We start from the raw sequence: 20,188 nt of genomic DNA, 5'->3' as shown, positions 1-20,188 counted from the left end.
ATATGGCTTCGTACCCTTAAGCCCTTTCTCCATACACACTTCAGGTACTGAATCTTATGGATGCGTTTTCCTAAAAACAAAGCCTTTTTTTCTTTTTTTTTTTAAATTGAAGTATAGTTGATTTACAATGTCATGTTAGTTTCAGGTGTACAGCACAATGATTCAGTTATACATGCATATATATGTGTGTGTGTGTGTGTGTGTGTGTGTGTGTGTATATATATATATATACACACACATTCTTTTTCAGATTCTTTTTCCTTATAGGTTATTACAAAATACTGAGTAGAGTTCCCTGTGCTCTACGGTACGTCCTTGCTGGTGGCCCCTTATGTCCTAAAAAGCACATGCATCTCCTTAAGCAAATTTCCTGGGTGCTAACTGACCCCCACACTACCCCCAGGGATACCCCCTGTGGTGAGCATAGAACATAATGTACTTCCTTTGCTAGAATCCTGTTGGATGCTAAAGCAGGAAAAATGAAATTCCACCAAAACAGCAGATCTTTCAAACTTTCTTAAACATTATTGTTTCTCTGTGTGTGCTTATGTGCTTTGTTTCAGGACAAACCATAGAAGGTGATATAGTGGCAGTAACAATAAATAGCTAAATAAATAAGCAAGCAAACAAATAAATAAAGCTAGCAGCCATTTTTGAGGGGTCTTAGTTGGTAGCTTTTGTTTTCTTGGTGACTGAAATCCAATTCCAAGCCATCCTTAACCAGATCCCCTTTCCTGACGTTTGTCCCATGAATAGCAAGTGGAAGACAATCCAAACCTTGTTTACTGGCGTGCCGTGGATGACCAAGAAAAAAAAGGTATGATTCTGTCACACTTATAAATTTTAAAGAAGGTATTATTAGCTCATTTAAAACAAATTCTTCTATATAGTCTCCAAAGGGACAGACTTATAAATAATGGAAATGTGGAAAAAAATACTTCAGCACATTAAGCTACAAATAAAATTGACTGCTACGTATTATTCAATTGACTTCTATCTCCACAGCCGTGTGTCAATCATAACAGCATTTTATAATAGGATTAAGCAATAAATGTGCAAAGCCATTATGCAGAAATCTGAAAATCTGATTAATTTGTAATATTTTTTTGTGCCGAAAGTCAAGAATGGACATTGCTTGGGGAATACTTACAAGCATTCTATTGAAATTTCTAAATTGATTTGGAACAAACTAATAAAAACACAGACTTGCTGACATTTTATAAAGTGAATTCTGTCAAAATATGTTTGGCATTTTAATGATCGCTGTCATTTAATAACAAGGGTAAGATGGCCCATCGTAAGATGCCCACAATTTCCCCATAACATGCAGGAGACCTTTCTTCTAAATTTTTAATATTTGATTTATTTATCATGCTTGAGTAGCAGGGCATTTTAAACTGGGAGGTGCATTATGCAGTGTAAATCTCACAACTTCAGTTCTCACAGTTCTTCAGTTCTTACTAATAGACTTACAAGACCTATTTTGCCTTAGAATTCTCAGTAGAGTTTTATTTACTTTTATGGAGCTAACCAGGTCCCAAAGTGATCTTTTGGTCAATTAATGAAAATTCTCAAATGGTTAAAAACCTGCTTTGGTTTAGTTTATGAAAATGTTTTTAAAAAATTGGTTTGTTCTTTATGCTTGCCAGACATGGATTTTTATGTCTGACTGTGAAAAAGTTTGACAATGCACAGAGAAAGAGAGAAAAATCTTTTTACACAATTAAAAAACATATATCTTAATCAAAAATGTTTCTATACTATGCCAGGCCCTTCTGTCTCATACTTCTTTCATGCATACCGGGCTCACTTTTTGATTCTGTTCCTGGTGACACATCATGGTAATGTTTGGGATCTGTCCCATCCAGGCACTATGTCAACAAGATTGTGTCTTTGTTACCTGTAACTTGACACAGATTACATTTGCTTACATTTTATTCTCTGTTGCTGGAGGCTCTCACCAGTGCACAGCAGCTTGTTTTGAGGCTGGTTATTCTCAAAAACCATGTTCAGCGCAGTCCAGGGCAATTCGACACAATTTCATGTGTAAAATGAAGTCTTTCACAGGCTCTAGAGGAGATTATGTATGCTCTCCTGCCTGGATCAAAAAGTAGTGTTTCTTCTTAATACGCATCTCCATCTTCCCCAAACACATGTATCACACTTAACCTTGTAAGACCGTAAACTAAGCTGTGTGGGTCATAAGGCGGCTCCCAAATCAGGGGCCTTCTCAGAGCCAGAAGGGGGATCCAGTAATCAGAATGAATAAATGACGTTGGCTAAGAGTTTCAGAGCGCTCTGAAGCAGCGCTCAGCCGTAAGTTAGCAGAGAATTTGAGGTTATGTACAGGCACAGATATGAAAATGTGAACTTAAATGGGTTGGGCAGGTTCCTCCTGACCAGGGTCCTAGGAGATATGCTAGGAGATCAAGGAGGTCAAAGCAGCCCAGAAAGCTCTCTGTGGGCTGTTCTGAATTTAAGAGTCTAGGATTTTCAGGCAGCAGCTGTGAGCTCCAGGAGGGCAGATCCTGTGTTCACTGGTTTATGCCCAGCTTTTAATGTAGGCATCATTCACCATTGACTGAATATTCACTCAATGGAAATAGAGGTTGGGCTTTTAATTGGGGGCTGGTACAATTCCTTTAAAATAGATATGGGCATCCACTTCACTAGTTACTCTTATTTAGCACAAACTTTGGAAATTATCTCTAAATTATTAGCTTCCTAGCAAATTTGACTGTAATTCTGATTTTTTGTTTTTTTTTGTTTGTTTGTTTTTTAAATTTTTATTGGAGTATAGTTGATTTACTCCAATGTTGTGTTAGTTTCAGGTGTACAGCAAAAGTGAATCAGTTATACATATACATATATCCACTCTTTTTTAGATTCTTTTCCCATATAAGTCATTACAGAGTACTGAGTAGCATTCCCTGTGCTATATAGTAGGTCCTTATTACTTATCTATTCCAATTTAGATAGTAATAGCAGTTTGGTGTACAGGTTAAAAGCAAGGACTCTTAAATTTGAAACTCTCCTTGCACTGAGATTTAGCCCTGCCCCTTAACTAGTTGGGTGAACTTGGGCTGGTTTTCCAGTTTACTTATATACACACTAGCTTCCTCTTGTAAAAACCCAGGAAAATAATCGTATGTCATTCATAGGGTTGCTATGGTGAGGATTAAGTGAGCACATATATTTGTAAATGTCTGGGAACAGTGCATGCTTGTCACAAAAGTGCTCTTTCTCTTGACTACCATTAGTTAATAAGATTTAATTTATATTTAATACAATATTTAGTATTATTTAATTTGCCCATCATATTTACCTGCCCCAGGTAACTCAACACAAAGGCCCATGCCTAGGTGTGTTGTCCGTGTTTCCTCACACACCATCCTAACTGTGTGCTCTGTACCAGTTGATAAATGTTTGGATCTGAACTAAATGGTCAGGTCTTTAAAGAGCCTATGAAGTGAGATGTGCACAGGTAATCCTTCCTTTAGTCCCTGGTAGCATGACCAGGTAATATGGCACAAAGAGACTGGCAATTTGCTCCCAAATTCTCACCCAGACCATAGCTTAGACCGGCAGCTCTTACCCAGGCCTATGAATCAGAATGGTCTGTGGAGCTTCCTGAAGACACAGAGGTTCACATCCCTCATGAGGCTACTTTCAGAGCATCCAAAGGGTGGCTCACGTGTACGTTTTATAAAACTCCACTGGTGATAGAAGACCACGGGGAGAAAACAGTGGCTTACATGCTGCTCAGGCAAGTATGCATCTCCTCTGCACTGAGGATGCCATATACAATTAGTTTTACGACAGCAGATGGGTCATCAGCCAGCATTACTCCCTTGGCCCTCCAAGCTCCTCTACCTGGAGCATTCTTCCATCGTAATCCTGGTGGCCTTCTAGTTTAGCAATCTATGTCAGATGCATCAATTTTGTAATGTTCACAGGTACTTCAAGGAGTAAAAACTGATTTTAAAAGGGATCATAAGGACTCCCCTGGCGGCCCAGTGGTTAAGACTCTGAGCTTCCACTGCAGGGGGCTCGGGTTCAATCCCTTGTCGGGGAAGTTCCACATGCTGCTTGAAGCAGCCAAAAATAAATAAATAAAAGGGATCATAAAAAAATTTAAAATAGCTACATTATATTTATTTCTTTTCTTGCTTTATCAGTAGCAATTAATGCATGTTTTTGGCTGAAAAGCAAATGAATTAGTCTTCTATAACATTTATAGGTTTGGATCTTCATTCAGTTTTTTTCCATTATCAAAGTGTATTAATGGGTTTTAATTTTTTAAAATAAATTTATTTATTTGTTTATTTATTTTTGGCTGTGTTGGGTCTTCGTTGCTGCGTGTGGGCTTTCTCTAGTTGTGGTGAGCAGGGGCTACTCCTCGCTGCGGTGCGCGGGCTTCAGCAGTTGTGGCACGTGGGCTCAGTAGTTGTGGCTCACGGGCTCTAGAGCACAGGCTCCGTAGTTGTGGCACATGGGCTTAGTTGCTCCGCAGCATGTGGGATCTTCCCAGACCAGGGCTCGAACCCATGTCCCCTGCATTGGCAGGTGGATTCTTAACCACTGCGCCACCAGGGAAGCCCTGGGCTTTAATTTTTGAGTGCTTAATTTAAAAATAAATAATAAGATGACCAGGAAATTAAAATAAATAAAATAAAGTAGCTATGTAATAGAAGTCACTTCTGTAAACACAGGGACCCCTGATAGAAGTCTGCTAAGGAAAGGATAAGTCATAAATGTTGGAGACACTGAAAGACTGATTAGGAGTTTGGCTGGTACACTGCAATAAAACTTAATTTTAATTGTTAAAATGCCTGCTTGTCAGAGCACTGGTTCATTGGACACCATCTTTCCAGTGTTGACCTTGTATCCAGAATCTGCAAATCGGCTGGCAGCTCTCTCTGCTCTGGAGAGCCTGAATTATCTAGGTAGCTGGGGTGGGGGCAGTGATCCCATAGGCCCCTGCTCCTCTCTTTAGGAACTTCCTGACTGGGGGAGCCTCTGAAGTTGCACCCTGCCCCCCACCAAGTCAAGGTCAGAGTTCCTGAATGACCATCACTGCATTCCTCATAGTAAGTTAGTTTTCCTTTGCAAATTAAAACAATTTTCTTTTTGTATAAGAGTTTTTGATTAACTGAGGCAAACAAGACTCAGTACCTCTCAGCAACTCTAAGAGTGAAACAGATGGGCACTCCAGGATAGAGTTTTAAATCTGACCCCCTCCACCATTACCCCTTGCCCACACCTGTCTTTCTGGAGTTGACTCTTCCAAATAAGTCATTTTAAGAAACAAATAGAACATTTTTAATCATGGGAGGGCATACTCCTTTCTGGATCCTTACCCCATTGCCTTTGCAAAGAGGATACAAGGGCTGAGGCAGATTGAGGAGAAAACAGACTTGCACATATGAATGGCTCATCGGACTATACCAGTTCCACTTTCAGTTGGCCATCCTCCAATATTCAGTGCACGAGATTCCCTCATTAACGACCAATGCATTTTTAACAAATCGATTCTTCACAGGGAGAGTCTGGGTTTCTGTCCGCTATGCATTAGCACAAACAATCACAAGAAGGTCATAGGGATCCCTCAGCTTTTTCTAGTATTTATACCTTTCCTACCCACTGTTTGCTGTTTTCACTGGGGAGTGAGGTGAGGCAGAGGTTGCTTATTTTAAGATGGACAGTTGAATGCATTATTATTTCATGTTGGGCATGTGAACCCAGCTAAGTGGGGCAGAAGCCCCCTCTAAATTAAACTTCCCTTTCTTTCAATTTCTTCAAGATTACTAAATGCCAAGGAGGGAATGGAGGTGTCTATAAAAATCTTTTCAAAGTCACTGCCACTGTCTGCCATTTTTTATTGCCTGTTGAGATTTCTTTATGATACTGGCCACACATGTATTTACGTCCAGAACACTACACAGACCCCTGGTGGAACTGGAGACTCTAAAGAGATAAGCCACACTTGAAAATTAAACATTCATTAATTAACTTAGGGTTTGTGCATTTTTGCAAGTTCTGTTGTCGAGTACTTGTAACCTCACCCATTGAGGCCTGTAGAACAGTAAATGTCTGATGACATTAATGGGAAGAATGGATACCTTTATTCTTCTAGCAGGTGACTTAACTGGCCTTTGATGGAGGGAAATCCAGTTATCTTTGTGTGAGAGGTCTAGGTCCTCAATGGTTTTATTTTATTTTATTTTTTCTTCGGTGGTTTAAAATGCTGATCTTTATTTAAAGGCTGTACATAAGCATTAAAAGTCAAAGGGAGATTCGAGATATCTAGGTAAATCAGAACAAGAAACCCCCCAAATCCCTTATTTGGACTTGATTATCTGAAGATGTTTTTGTAACATCTCCCAAAATTATTCAGTATTTGCTTCAGTCCTCCATGTAGACTTAGTCTATGTGTGCTCTGGAAACCTTTAAAGATGGTTTTTTCTCTCAAAATTTCCTATATCTCCCTTCAGTCTCCTCCAACAATTTTTTATCATTTGTTTTCACATCCATCTCATAAAAGCAGAGCTGAACTCCTGCGATATCCAGGCCAATAAAGTTTTCAATTTCTGTAAATGCTTCCTCTCAGAAAAGAGATGAAAAAGGGACAGTCATCAAACATACTTAAGCAAAATTCCACGACACACTGTTGGCATGTGGAGAGCTTTGGGGTACGGATCAATGCTTGAGCACTGCTGTCTCTACGAGAGTATAAATTCTTTCAGGGCAAAGATTCTTTCTCACTCACCTTTGTATCTCCTGCAGGTCCGCTCTGGGCCTTGGCATGTGTGTATGTATGCACATATGTGTGTATGTATGTATTATGTATGTACATTGGTGTTCAGGAAAGTTGTTCTTAAAATGTTGGAGATGTGTATCAGAGTGTGCTGAAACAATTTAGAAACAGATTTTAAACCACCTGAAAATGATTTGTCTCATTTTTAAAATGCCCTTCTTGATCTAAGAAGCTTTGCTAATTTCAACACACTTCTCCCAGGAAATGGACACTTCCTCTGACAAGGTCATTGCTAGGGGCCATGTTCAACACCGCACCGCATCCAGGGATGAAGTCCTTGCTCTCAACCTACCGATGGGACCCTGGTACGGGCCCCCTGGACACAAAGGTCGTGCAGACCCTGTGTTTTTATGCCCATGCAGGGAGCTTGATTCTATGCTTCATCTATGCTCAACCTTACATGAGGGCTGGCTACATAATTTATGGGGCTCAGTGCCAAATGCAAGTCCAAGTCCCTAACCTGGAGCTGGGAAGTCCATCTTCCCCTTCCCCAGGGCTGCTGCCTTAATCCACGGCAGATGGGTGAACTCAAAGGATTGCAACCTCCTTGCTGGGCTGCGCTGGACACCTGGATGGGATGAATTGCATGCTGATCCTATGACTCTCCCTGCACCTGAGTCTAGAACACTGAGAAGGGCAGAAGGGAGAAGGTGACAGCTGCACTCCAGCTTCTGGGGGTCCTGGGGCATCCAGGGCAGGGAGCAGGTGGCTGAGAACTGCCCTGTCCTGGAGAGGTAGGGAGGTAGTGGCTGGACCGCCAGAGGCTCCAAGCCTCCCTGCCTCTGACCCCACGCTCTTGTCGTCCCATTGGACTTGACTCACAAAACACAATTTCAAAGATAAATTATTAAGAATCTCAAGATGGTGACCTCAGAGCCTAAACTCCAAACATGGGACCCTGCTGGGTGGCGAGCCCTGTGCGCCTGCAGTGGTTGATGGCCCATGAAGCAGGCCCTGCCCAAGGGACCTTCTCATCAAGGGTCCTCAGGTTTTAAAAATTGCACGTAAACCTACAACTCTTGGAGAGCCACCTTCCAAATCAGTGTAAATTCTGATAAGAGTGTTTATGTCTATAGAGGAATTTAGACGTGGCTTGTTTTCTCCAACAAGAAACCAAACTTACAAATCATCATGTTATTATCAGTGACCACATTTGCTGGAAAAGTAAGATAAAATTTTGTTTTGTTTTCTATCCATTCTCAGTTACCTGTCCCTAAAATGGGGAGGCATGAATTCCTTAAAAGAAAAATCATAGAAAAGATGTCTTTTCTTTCAGTTGTAGACCTAGTTTACTAACGATGTTACACTTTCACTAACAATAAACAGATTTTTTTCCCTCCTGACCAGCTGCCAAGTTTGACAACAAGGGGATGAGATCAAGACACTCTCAGGTGGAATAACTGGCCTAGATTTAGGGTCCCCTCAAGTTACCTACCCATGGTAAAATGTGCAAGAATTACTGAGAACTGACTTTAAATATGCTTGAAAAATGGTCAAAGCTGATAACTAGTCTGCTTTAAAATTGTGTGTGTGGTGTGTGTGTGTGTGGTGTGTGTGTGGTGTGTGTGTGTGTGTGTGTGTGTGTGTGTGGTGTGTGGTGTGTGTGTGTGTGGTGGGTGTGTGTGGTGGGTGTGTGTGGTGGGTGTGTGTGGTGGGTGTGTGTGTGTACACTGCAGCCCATCCCTCGGGGTGTGTGTGTGTGTGTGTGTGTGTGTGTGTGTGTGTTGTTGGGGTAGGAGGATGAGGCGGAAGGAAGGGGAACTAGTCCATTTTTTCTTACCTTCGTTATAGTAACAGGGGGAACAAGTCGTAGGGTAGAGGTCACTGTGATTCTTTTTGCAATAGCCCAGCCTCCAGCCTCCAGCCTCTTACAGCAACACTTGAGTTTGTATCTAATATCTGCAAGGCTCTCCTTTGAGGCCCCCCAGACCTACAGAGCTGCCCCATCAAAAGTCTCATTATGAGTTTTTAACCTGTTTTCAGTTTATTGAGGTTCCTAGCTGAGCAGCCCCCCATGCAGGCAGACCCCAGAGACTCTGTGGGTCCAGTTCCAGACCACCACAACAAAGCAAATAATGCAATAAAGTGAGTCACACAAATTCTTTCGTTTCCCAGTGCTTATAAAAGTTATGTTTACACTATACTGTAGTCTATTAAGTGTGCAATAGCATTACTTCTAAAAAAATGTACACACCGTAATTTAAAAGGACTTCTAAAAAATGCTAACCATCATCTGATAACACAGCATAGCCACAAACCTTCAACTGTAAAAAAATAAAATAAAAAAATGCAGTAACTGTGAATCACAAAAAGTGAAGCACAATAAAGCAAGGAGAGCCTGCAGATACCTGGACCCCAAGTCTGAGAAGGAGGTGAGGGTGAAACAGAGAGAGCTGCATCGTGGTTACATGAGCTCAAATTCCTGGCTTAGACTGAAGTCAGCTGGAAACCACAGTGATGTATGTCTCCCCTCTTCTCCAAGACCTACATGCCTTCAAAAGGTCTGAACTCTGCACAACCTTTCAGCAACAAGCAGGCTGCTGATCTGACGTTCAGAATATGATTTAGCCATGAGCCACAACGGAAGAAATCATTATTTCAATTGGAAATGATGGCCTCTGGGTGCAGTCGCTTCTGATGACATACGCGGTACAAGATCTCCGAGACCCTCAATGCGGAAAGCGTGTGGCCCTCGATCCGCGGTGACTGTGAAGAGCAGGTGATTAGATCATCACAGACTGTTGACTTTCCCAGACTTTGAGGCTCCACAGGGCAGTCCAGTTAAAGAAGACCGTTAATGATCATGCGAATAGAAAGACCTCGGCATTTCATTTTGCCAATGAAAAACATTTTTTAAAACTGCCATGCGTTCGCACGATCCTACAACAAAGGTATTTTAAAGCCTTTCTCCCATACCAAAGAATGTGTTCTCTGTTTAAAGGAAAATCCTTTAAATTGAAGCAATTCAGACTAATGAAAAACTCATTGCATCGGACTTTTTTTTCTCCTTCTCCCTTTGCCCAGTGTCTGCTTTGTTGCAGAGGGACACTGGTCTGTCACAGAGCATTCAGGAGCTTCTGGTCAACCTGGTAGGATTTGAGGAATCACAGCAGCCCTCTCCTTTCACTCCTCTAGGCACAAGAAATATGTGACCAAACACTCCTAAAATGTTTCTTCTTTTGAATAAATAATTCCTCTTTTGCCTATCCTTTTGTAGAGACATCAGAATAATTTTCTTTATATATAAAGTTCTCTGTGCCAAATAATACGTTAATTACTTTGCATATATTATCAACCCTTACAATAACCCTGTAAGGTGTTTATGATTATTATGTCCATTTATACAGGATACTAAGCTTTATTACTCACGTACCTAGTTAGTGACAGAGAGGTGACTATATCCCAGGCTATCCGATTGATGGAAGGCCCACATCTGTATCAGCTAGACTACTCCACTGCTCAAATATTTTATAAGCATTCACCAAATACTTACTATGGGCCAGACACTTTGTTTAGCATTCTGGCTACATTTTCTCATTAAATCTCCAAAGAAGCCCTGTGTTATCAAGATTATAATTCTCCTTTTACAGCTGTGGAAACAGATGTTTAAACGGCTTAAACAACTCACCTGTAGTCACACAGTTAATGGACAACAGCACTGGGATCTGAACCAAATTCCATCGAACCCCAACACTTGCTCTGCCCTAGGTGTCAGATGAAATGTTCCAGGCAGACAGAACACAATAAATCCCACACCACGACAGAACTTGTATTTGGGGTGTATTTTCTTCTGTACCCAGTGAACCCTGGCTCCGGGGACCTCTAGGTTCCAGGTCTGGGAGGTGGGTGATGGAAAAAGGGAAATGGAACATGATGGGGGGAGACAGGCTTCTCCTGTGCCCCACTTTTTCCCCAGACATATCCTGACCAGTTCCTAAGAAGCAGGCATCCCGGTCTCCTTTAAAATAATGTTCATAATGAGCAGAATGACAGCCGTATTTAGCTCAGGGTCTCCATGTGATCTCTGGTCCAGCAGCACAAGCGCCACTTGGGACCTCGCTAGGAAGGCAGACCTGCAGGTCTCAGCCCACCGGGGTCTCAGACGCACTGAAGCCAAATCTGCATGGAAGAAAATCCCCAGGTGATTCATACTCACAGTAAAGTGTGAAAAGCACTGGTTTTGAGTTTACAACTCTTTTCCTCCCTCCCTCCCTCCCTCCCTCCCTCCCTCCCTTCCTTCCTTTCCTCCCTTGGGTGGCATTTAAAGCGTACATGCACCTAAAACGCCCAACTTTGCACAGACATTGGCAGTGGACCGTTACATCTTTTCTCACAAAAGCCAGGCGGGGGCAGGTGAGAATGTAGGAAAAGCAAACGTTCAAGAGGCACACACTCACAGCCACAGTAATGACCCTACAGCGTGTCTCACCCCGTGCAGGCCCGTGGGAGGACTCCCAGTGAAGAGGTTCACAGTGGGAAGTGCTGCTCCTACATTCTTAAAGGGAAGCATACGTATCCCTTTTAAAACACAGCAAAACTGATGCCAAATGTAGCCCAATACCCTTGCTCTGTGATGTATGATGATTTTCCTGACACCTTCTCCTTCCATACCCATATCTCTGCTTTTCCATGGTGAGGGCCCATGAAGATAAGAGTCTGACCTCTCTATTTCAGTTATTTACCCTGAGAGTGCCACATTCTTTGCCAAAGTAGCCAGAGTGCCACTTTTAAAAGGGGAAATAAAAATTTTAAACCCCTTAAAGCTGAAATAAAATTGCATTTCTACACAGATACTCTGAAAGGGTAGAATTTGCAATCACTCTTGCACACAACTGAAGATTGGTGAAAGTGGGGTCACTTAGAACTCGGCAAAGGACAGGAAGGAAATACCCTCAGAGGAATTACATTGCATGACACTGTAGCATCACACCTAGTTAGCAAGCCCTTACAGTAATGAAGCATCTATGACGGCAAGACAGCACAAGATTGTGCAGAAAGAAAAGGATGTCACACAACTCACTGTGTACAAATCGCCAAGTGCTACAAAACCTTCTTTGGAGATGGGGTAATGAAACACTGCATCCGGGCTTCCCTGGTGGCGCAGTGGTTAAGAATCCGCCTGCCAATGCAGGGGACACGGGTTCGTGCCCTGGTCCGGGAAGATCCCACATGCCATGGAGCAACTAAGCCCGTGAGCCACAACTACTGAGCCTGCGCTCTAGAGCCCGCCAGCCACAACTACTGAGCCCACGTGCGACAACTACTGAAGCCCGCGTGCCTAGAGCCCGTGAGCCGCAACAAGAGACGCCACTGCAACGAGAAGCCTGCGCACCGCATGGAAGAGTAGCCCCTGCTCGCCACAACTAGAGAGAGCCCTCGCGCAGCAACAAAGACCCAATCAGCCAAAAATAATAATAATAAAAAGAAGAAACACTGCATCTGTAATAAGATTAAGTAGATCTAGAATATAAAAACTCAAACTAACGACCCATCAACAGATTGTTGGATAGATTTCCCCCCGCCCCCGAGAATTGGTTATAAAAAACCAAACAGCCAAACTAGTCCAATTCATGTGTCTCTGACCATTTTTCTCTCGCTTAGCCTATTTATTTCTTAGCATTACTGTAATTGAAAAAGTATCTATTGCTAAAAGATGCTATTAACTTGAGTGCATTCATAGAGTGTTCTATCACTAATAGACTTAGGTCATATTCTTTTATCCGTTTAGCAAAGCATTATCTTGTTGTCCTCTTGTTCGGAAGATTTTGTTCCACTTAAAGTCAAATAGAACAAAAGCTTCACAGAACTTGTTCAGATTGTTTTTTTTATCATTATTTTAACTCCATTATATGATAGGATCAAATGCATAGCAATTTCCATTTGTTGTATTAACTTATTTTTGGATCTGTGTCAGAGCTCATTATAAAAATTATGCCTACAAAACATGACTTGGACTCAGATTATAACGGTAAGGTTCTAAGTCCAAATACTTTAAAAATCTACTTCTGGAGTTTACCTTTGGCTTTAGAATGGTAGTGTCCGAATTGAAGTAGAAAACAGAGCCGGCCGCTAACTCAATAGTGAAAAGGTGACATAGTGGAAGTAGCACTGTCCAGTCATTTAAAAATATATACCAAATCTAGGATGCTACAGATGTAAAATTCATGAATATTTTATGTTGCACTAAGAAAGAAAACAAGCTGCTAATTAAACCATGACATGACACTGATTATAAGACACATCCCAATTTTTATCCTAAAATTTTCCCTTTAAGATGTCACATTAAATTATGAGGAGGAAAGCTGTGTATCTCAGAATGAATAAAATACTTTAGTACTCATTGGCCTTTATATAGCTATAAATTATGGCACAGAGAACAAGCAATAGCATAAACTGGAAATTTTACATTTAATCTCTAAATATCCTCAAGATTTGGTGGATCAGACTTTTATGACTGGAATATGATAAAATGCCTTATTTAGAAGAAATACATTCAATCAAGAAGGGATCGGGGAAAGAAACTGACAGTTGTAGAGCATCAGTCTGGCAACAGACTAGAATATTCTACATATGTTACCTGATTTCATCTTCATACCAGCCCCATGATACCAGAACTCAGGTTCAGAAAATTTAAGTAACAGACATACATCCACAGCTTATTTTTTTTAAAGGAGGAGGAGGAAGACGAGCTGGGATTCAAACCCACATGTGGTCAAGTTTTGGGGTTCAAGCTGCACCATCAGCAAAGCTATGGACTGTCTGCAAATCTAAGAATGTGTATAATGAGGAGTGTTTCAGTGTATATCTACATGCTTCAGCCAAAGACCACCATGTAGCTGAACTTGATTTACAGACTCACTGACAGGAGGGAGAATGCACGCCCTGGGGAACCATGGGGCATCACAGTAAGAAGAGGTGACATAGATGTGGGCTTGTGTTGAGTGGCTCTGAAGAGCGTTTGAGGAAGTGGGGCTTTGCTCTGGATTGGACCCTATCTGGAAGTCAGAGCTATGTTATGATTGAATATTCTAATAATTCTTGTGTAGAAGATAGGAAAGAGAGAGTGGGGTTAAAGTCATAACTAGGAAAAGAGCAATATTCACTCATATTAGCCAGGATGGGTGAATAGTTGGTCATTTTGTGGTCTGGACAATGTTCTCGTTTTGTCTGTCTTCAGACAGGCTATGGGGTGATCTTGGTTTTGTCCTGATCCATCCTGGTCAGATTGGCCTTGTCTGATTTGTTCTGTGAAACTGGGTTCGGGAAGAGGACACCAAGGCCTCCTGTGTGCGCCAGGCTGTAATATTCCGACAATACAGCCTGGAGTCAGAATGACTTGCGTTTTCATCTTTGCTTCACCTGTGCTATCTGTGTGACTCTAGATAAGTTACTCGACCTCTCTGATCTCAAGTTTCCTCAGCTGTAAAATGGAGATAGTCATGGCACCTGTATTATAGTTGTGATAGGGAAACAGATTACCGAATGATAAGAGCCCAGCATTGTGCCCGGCACAAAATAAATGCTCAACAAAGTTGGTTGTCACTATGAGTTATTACTGGAGCATTACTACAAATGACATTGACATGTGATTATCCAATCACAAGTGATCTTGATAAAGAAGGAGAGAGGAAAGCATGTGACCACAGAGGACGCCCTTTAGAGGAGCCTGTAAAATCAGACATGTGCAACCACTATCCACGAATGAATTCAGGTAAAGGAAAAAAAAAGTGCAGGAAGACTGGACAATGAGGATGACGTCTGAATCAAAATCACCATATCTAAAAACTCTGAGTTCTCGCCCAGTGTTTCTAAACAGCACATTTCCCACAAGTCCAAAAAAACTCAGCATCTCCCCTCTCAAAAGCTCAGGTTCCTCCTAACTTGCTCCAGAAGCCAATCTCTTTGCCTGGTCCCTCTGCTTCACCCCCAGACAGCCAGACACCATATCCCAAATCTTGCACTCCAGCCTTGCTGACCACCCCCCCTTCTCTGCTTCAGCTGCCCTCACTGTCACTCAGACCGTGGACACAGTCACCATACCTCCGATCTGTCCTGTCTCTCATCCATCCTACACACTGATGGCAGTGAGACCTGTAAATACTGGAGACCCCCCTATCTTCAGCTTCTACCTCTCCGGGAGAAAGCTGGGTCTGCAGATGGGGGTGGTAAGGGCCTGGGGTGGAGTAGGTGGGCAAGGTGACAGCCCAGGCGTCAGGAGACCTGTCGGTGGTGAAGGCTGGCCCCGGGGAGAGCCGTAAGGGAGCAGCAGAGCCTCACGGGGAGGAGCACAGACGGTGCAGCCGGACTGCCTGTTGTCTCCACCACACGCCAGAGGTGGGACCTCAAGCAAGTGGCTTCATCTTTCTCTGCTCAGTTACATCATCTGTAAAACTGAAATAACAGTGGTACTTCCCTCATAAAGTAAGGATTGAGTACATTAACCCACATAATTTAACTTTCTGGCACACAGTAAACACTCAATGAAGGTGAGCTTTCTTATTACTATTATATTTCAAGGGAGACAGAGCTCTACGCTGGGGTCCGCACTGCTAAGTGTGTCGCCCAGCGGGGCTGTAGTCCACAGAGCGGGTAGTGCTCCAGGCAGCAGGCCTGGGAACAGTGGCCACAGCTGTTTGATCTGACAAAGATGCTGAACATTGGCCTCAAACACTGTCAATGCCTCGAGGGCAGGGTAGAGCCCGCAGGTGTGTCGGGAGAGGAACACAGAGACAGGGTGGAGCGGGACCCAACAGCAACCTCCCCTAGAGGTCTGCAAAGGCTCTGTGGGCAGAGGGTGCAGGCCCTGCTCACAGCTCAGACCCAGGGGAGAGAGCTCAGGACAGAGCACACGCAGTCAAGTGCGAGCTCGGGTAGAGAGGAATGAAAGAAATTATACTTCCCAAGTGGAAGGTATGATTTTCAGGGCCATGTCTGGCACTCATGGCTTTGGCCAAAATGGTGCACTTGATCCCTAAGAATCTAAACATGGGCTGGGTCGCACCTGAATGTGAATCCAAAAAAGAACTTAGCCCCTAAGTGGATCCTAAGCACAGATGTATATATAGGTGGACTCTTAAAATAAGGACGAGATGGACAACAGCAAAAAAGGAGGTGGTGACAGCCCTTATGGGTGAGTGAACAGCAAACGATTGCTCAGAGCCCAGCCTGGATTCTGTTTGTATTTTCTATTTTATTTTATTTCATTTCATTATTTTATTTTACTACTTTATTCCGTTTTGTTTCATTTTATTTTATATTATTTTACTTTATTGTGGTAAGGACATGTAACATCAGATCTACCCTCAACACAATAAGGTATCGTTAACTACAGGCACAATGTAGCACCTATAGAGGAGAAAATCCCCTCCCCCACCCCCAACTCCTGGCAACCACCATTCGACTCTGTTTCTATGAGTTTGACCATTTTAGATACTTCGTATAAGTGGAATCATGAAGTGTTTGTCCTTCTGTGTCTGGCTTATATCACTTAGCATAATGCCCTCCAGGTCCATCCATGTCGCATATGGAAGGATTCCTTTTTTTCCTTTTTCCATTTTGGATGGTATTCCATTGTATGTACACACCATATCTTCTTTATGCATTCATCCCTGGATGGACATTTAGGTTGTTTCCATATCTTGGCTATTGTGGACAATGAGATATCATCTCACACCTGTTAGGATATGTATGTCTGAGTCACTCTGCTGTGCACCTGAAACTATCACAACATTGTTAATCCGACAGACTCCAATTTATAAAATAAAAAGTAATTAAAAAAAAAGGACAACACATGTTGGCAAAGATGTAGAGAAAATGGAACCCTCGTCCACTGTTGATGGGAATGTAAAATGCTGCAACTGCTATGGAAAACAGTATGGAGCCTCCTCAAATTAAAAATAGAACTACCATACGATCCAGCAATCTCACTTCAGGGTATATACCCCAAGGAAACAAAATCAGGATCTCAAAGACAATCTACACTCCCATGTTCACCGCAGCATTATTCACAGTAGCCAAACATGTTTGTACTTCCTTGCAGCTGCCCTTTATCTGCACTTGCTTCCAGGAGCAATCAGGTCCTTGCTCTGTAGGACAGTTATTCTTGCGGGATTCTGAGTCTTAAAATTGGAGTCTGAGTTCCAAATCCAATACCAAATGTGAGCTCTAGCCACCTCATCTGAAAATTGGGATCCTAACCCTAGTCTTTGATCATCCACTCTTCACGATATTATTAAGTTCTTGCTAGGTGGCAGGTATTTTACAAGATGCTAGGGACACATAAAAATAGTGCTATGTCATCCTACTTCTCCTCGTTACTTAATTAATTCACTCGTTCCCAACAAATATTTACTGAATAATGACCAGATACAGTTCCTGGGCCTTTGGGGCTTATAGCCTAGCAGGGAGGCTATGCATTAAACTAACAGTTAAACAAAGAGTTGTTTCAGGAGACCCCCCTGAACAAGGCTGCAGGGACCCCTGGAGGACCAGGGGCAGCCCCAGGATGTCCATATCCATTTCCACCAGTTGCCCCATCAGGAGAAGATGTTTGGGAGTAATTTACCCTACTCTTATAAAACTTCCTTTGAGACATACCCTTCATGTTTAAAAAACAAAATCTGTAATTGCATCTTAATGGCTTGTACCATATGAACGGGAGTTTAAAGACCTGGAGCCCTTCACACAACGGTCTCCATTGACAGCTTTTCTGAGCTGGCAGGAAGGAGGAGACTTGAGCAGCTCTATCTGGATCTGATTACCCCAGGATTATTTACTGTATATTTTAGCTGGGCTGAGACTCTTGTCCTTATTTCCCTCTTGTTCCTTGCCCCGCCTCCTTTCTTCTCCCCCAGCCAATTGCAATGCTGTTCTAATGACTGCACGGATATTAGATATGCGTTGCCATCACCACTTCCTTAGGTAACAGTGGATAAACATCAGCTTGAGAAATCCCAGGTCTATATTATTTATGAAGCTGCAATTCTCCTGTAAATAACCCAGTTGTTAAAATGATATGTATCTATGTAATTGAGTCTTCTGTATACAAATAAATAAGACTTTATTGCAATGTCAGAAGTTAACAGACCAGTCAATAAAATCAATAACTCACTTTTTCTTGCTTATATATCTAACTTTTCTCCACCTTTCCTATGTCCTCTGTTTGTTCTGGTTACATATTACTGCTCACATGAAAGCACAGCTCTTGTGCTTCTGTTTCTTAAATTGTAGGCGAAAAGGGAGATGGCAAACAATGGGAAAAAGAAAACCATGAAACCTTCTGCCCAGGTGGTGTTTTCACATTTCCCGTGTATTTTTTTAAGGAAATTAAAGAGGAGAGAAAAATGTCTTGTTTTATAAGTCAGAGTGCAGATATTTTTAATCTGAGTGCCCCACCAAAGGCATGAACAAATCAGGTCACAACCATAGGTGTGGTAAGCATCTCCAGGCCAGTATTGCCTTGTTCCCTAACCGCTGTCAAAACAGCCCTGCTGGATTAGAGCTGCACCCCTTCACCACCATGGCTGAGATGGTGTCGGCATTTCCCTTTTAAATCCCCAGTGTTGAGAAGTGGGTAACTCAGCTGGAAAATTTTTCTCTGCATAATCTGTGGCATATACTATCTCTGAAGTGCGGAAGAGGTTTATTTGGAATTGGTAGGTATTTTTGAAAGCAATTTGCTTAATTGATTTGGCCGAGCTCACTAAAAGAGCTTAAAAGAACAGCTTGATATTTTTTGGTGCCTATTTTAAAAATCCAATTAAACAAACTGGCATTGATCCAAATTTTCCACACCTGAGGGGGGAAAGATAACTGAAATTGAGAAAAAGAAAAATTAATAGACTGAGTGCCTCTAATCTTCATGACGGTTCCATTGCTGTGCAAATAAGTCCATGATTTAATGGTCCATCCACATGGGAAAGGAGGTCCCTGGCATTTATGAGAATTGACAGGGAATCCTGGACTTTCCATCAGGTAGGTGGAATACTGGATTCTTAGTGGTTTGATGTTGAGAATAGGGTAATGTTCATACTTCAGTTTGGAACACGAAATAATAATTCAGATTTGCACAGCATCTTCTGTATTATAATAATAATAAGGAATTAAATTAGGAGTTTGGGATTAACATACACACACTACTATATATAAAATAGTAACCAACAAGGACCTATAGCACAGGGAACTAAACTCAATATTTTGCAATAAACTATAAGGGCAAAGAATCTGAAAAAAAATATATTTATATATATATATACGTATAATAGAATCACTTTGTTGTACACCTGAAACTAGCACAACATTGTAAATCAAATACTCTTCAATAAAAATAAGTTTTAAAAAAGGAGTTGTATTCATCACTGTGGATCATGAATAGTAATGCCAACTTTTAAATTCACTCTTCAGCAAATGGAAGCTGTACGAGAAGGTGGTCTACAAGAACTCTTGGCATCACCAGGGCTAAGAAAATATGAAAATTATTGGTCTCGAGGATACTGTCAATTACTGCTAACCCAGGTTACAGAACCCATGATTCTCCTCATTGTATTTTTCCTGGAGTAAAAACTTCCGGTTTGGATATAGTACATTTAAAGCGCCTCTGGGATTTCAGTGGAGATGCTGATACTGCCAGATGCTCAGGGAAGAGGGGGTAGGTGGAGACACAGACTCAGGAACGATCAACAAACAGGTGGTATTTAAAACCACAAAGTGGATGAACTCCCAGGAAAAGTGCGTTGGAAGAGCAATGACTTAAAGACAGAATTCTGGGCAGCAGCAACGGTTCACAATTACAGCAGAAAAGAGGAGGCCGGGAATTAACCAAGGAGAAAACACTCAATGAGTGAGTTAAGAACTCAGAGTTCAAAACTGTCTAGTGGCCAAGGAAGGAGAGATTTTGTAGGAGCATAGTACAGTTGGTCACGCCAAATGCTTTAGAGGGGTGTGTGTTGGTGGTATAGTGGTGAGCATAGCTGCCTTCCAAATGCTTTAGAAGGACTGAGTAAGAGAATAAGAGAAAGACAGCCACTAGACTTAATATGTTAACATATACCAGCTAATTAAAATATTAGTGGAGGAAGAAATGTTAGTATGAGCAGTTTCACTGGAATAATGGAGACTGAGGCTGCATTTCAGTGAGTGGAGGAATACATAGCAAGTGACGTACCGTATACTATGTGTTTAAACATGCAGGACAGGTTAGATCAGTGATTTTCAAACTGTGGGCTGTAGTCCTTTAGTGGGATGTGAAATGTTTAGTGAGTTGCAACCAGCGTTAAAAAAATGTAGAGTGTACGGGCTTCCCTGGTGGCGCAGTGGTTGAGAGTCCGCCTGCCGATGCAGGGGACACGGGTTCGTGCCCCGGTCCGGGAGGAA

At 42.1% G+C, this 20,188-nt stretch overlaps 1 protein-coding gene across 1 annotated transcript in view; it reads right to left on the bottom strand.

Moving 5' to 3' along the window:
* The window catches only part of POU6F2 (POU class 6 homeobox 2), a 400,577-nt gene that overhangs the window by 258,939 nt on the left and 121,450 nt on the right, over window positions 1-20,188 (bottom strand). The gene's annotated exons all lie outside the window — the stretch shown is intronic.

Source organism: Physeter macrocephalus, chromosome 5 (genome assembly GCF_002837175.3).
Source record: "Physeter macrocephalus isolate SW-GA chromosome 5, ASM283717v5, whole genome shotgun sequence".
Taxonomy (NCBI): domain Eukaryota; kingdom Metazoa; phylum Chordata; class Mammalia; order Artiodactyla; family Physeteridae; genus Physeter; species Physeter macrocephalus.
The sequence above is the reverse complement of the archived record's forward strand: the minus strand, read 5'-3'. Positions and strand labels throughout refer to the sequence as shown.